Source organism: Primulina tabacum, chromosome 5, assembly GCF_025594145.1.
Source record: "Primulina tabacum isolate GXHZ01 chromosome 5, ASM2559414v2, whole genome shotgun sequence".
Lineage (NCBI taxonomy): Eukaryota > Viridiplantae > Streptophyta > Magnoliopsida > Lamiales > Gesneriaceae > Primulina > Primulina tabacum.
This window is the reverse complement of record NC_134554.1, coordinates 34,754,317-34,756,994: the sequence shown is the minus strand read 5'-3', so window position 1 is coordinate 34,756,994 and position 2,678 is coordinate 34,754,317.

The window sequence follows — 2,678 nt, the reverse complement described above, 5'->3', positions numbered from 1 at the left end:
GCTAGGAAGGTTGAAAAACACCACCCTAATCAATTCTTATTATTTTCCATCTTTTTCACCTAAAATTCAACCAACGCACATGATAAGTCCCCATAGGCATGAATTAGAAACAAAATGAAGAAAACGTGAACTGAACACACAAATTTATGCAAACATCAACTAAAATCAACCTAATAAAATATGCAACTATGACCCCTATCACTTCTCACACTCATAACAGAAGACAACTATATTTGAGTAGCTTCTAAAATCCGAGATGTGACCCGATTGTTAGGTTATTTCGTAAAAATGTGATGATAAGTTATTGATCTAATGTATATATTTCATAAATACTTATAAAAAATATGTATTATATATTGACAAAAACTATGAAATAATTAAGGAAAATTGAAAAAGAGTGGGAGTGGGATTTGGTGGCGAAGGATTGCTACTTTAATGAGAGCCCTCGAATTGTCTTTCTCTGGATCTTACCCGAATCTCCCTCTATATAAAAGTCGCACACACGTGTCCGTACATCTTTTACTTTGTTTTACATTTAACACATATTTTTTCCCCAAAAAAAATGTTTTTAAAAACGTTTTACTACTTAATTTTACGAGATAATTAACTCAATTCAATTTATGAAAAAATATATATTTTTTATTTAAAATATGAATCGACTTGATCCATCTCACAGATATAGATCCATTAAACCGTTTAACGGAAATCCTATTTATGTTTTTATTTTTTCATTTTAAATATAGATTCTGTTGATCCGTCTCACATAAATAAACCTTAAAACCGTTTCATAAAAATCTTATTTATGTTTTTATTAGCCAATTTGAATACATATGTTTATTAAATTCAATATACATTAAAAGATTTACAAATGAGTTCAGAATGTTTAATGCATTAAAACTCATCTATTTTAATGATATATATTCCTTTTTAGGATTTTCTTATAAGTACCGATACATATAATTTATAAGAGAAGAAATAAGTTATTTTTTTATTATTTATTTACGATACATTATTATCTAAAATATACCGTCTATACTTACCATACATATTTGATAAAATATGTCGTAAAAATACATTTAAGTAAATTTATAACTCATCTATAGCAACCATATATCACGAATTTTTTAAAAAATTTAAAATTGCTGGATATTTTTTCTTATCTTTATCAAGAATTTTTAAATTTTAAATAATAATGTCACTCATACACAAAATGTCTTTTTTCAATCATAAAAGTCATAAATTTTTTTAAAAAATAAAAGTTAACAAAAAAGTTGTATACATACATGCATCACGTATAAAGAGAATGCTAGTAAATAAGTAAATTGATTGCTTTATTTTTTCAAAAATAAATATAATAAAATCAAAACATGAAAATAAATCCTATAAAAAAAATTATACTAACCTAATTACCACATTATATAAAAAATATTCGTGAGATTGGTCAGTCTGGTCTATATATATCGTGAAAAGTGATATTTTTTATATGAAAAATATTAATTGTTTATGAGTTGGGTACAGAGATCTGTCTCATAAAATAATTTTGTTAAACTATTTCACAAAAGTTTTTGCCACAAAAAAATTAGTTGTATTTTTAAATATGAGGACGTACTTAATGTGGTTATGTATTCAATAGTAATAAAATTTACCTATAGCATAATCATCTTCTTGATAATGTATTCTCTATGTGGACCATATAAAAATTTGAATGGATACATCACAAGTCTTTGACTTTTGGAATAAAAGAATATTTTTTTATATCAAAAATATTATTTTTTATTATAAAAATGAGTAGAGTTGACTCTTTTCACGAATAAAGATATGTGAGATCGTCTCACAATAGATCTGTTTGTTAAAATTATAAAAACTTCGTTCGAACCATTTTTCACCGTGCTACCGATGGATAATAAAATATAAAAAAAAAATCAATAAAAAAAATTGAGAGCTGGACTTATAAACATTTTCTTCGTCCAAATATACTCAATTAACTTTAAATATATTTCCAAAAAAAAAAAAAAAACTTTTTGGAAAACTTTGTCATAAATTATATGCAACATGTAAGTTCCATCACATCATTTTGGAATCCAAAAGCGTGTGGGAATAATGAAACACGAGAAGACGATTAGAGATAAAGTGTGTGAAAAAATCCACTTTGCAAAAATAAATTTTTATCGAATTAGCTATAATATGAACAAACAAAATTGAATTTATTAAAATATTTTTTTACAATAAATTTTAATTTAAAAAAATTATAATGGACATTTTTAACTCTTACTTAAAGGTCTATTAACAAGTTAATTTTAAAAATAATTAAAATAATATATTGGATTAATTAATATTAAAATAATTGACGTTTCACTTGTAGCTTGTAGAGATACTACAATCACAAATTTAGTTCAATTAATTTTATCAACATGCTATAAGATTATGTCCATTCTTTCGATTATTCAATATATTTAATTAGTTTTGATTTTAACTAATTTTTTGCTCGCCTTTTATGTACAATTAAATTAAAATTTAAATTTAAATCAATTATATATTTAAAAATTATGTAGAATCGAGTAGTTTGTCGCTTTACCAAAAGCTATAGCTGGTGATAATAATACAACTCAAATATTTTAAACTGCATAGCAGCACAAGGATCATGGCTAGATCGTTTTACTCAGCATGGACAATTATTA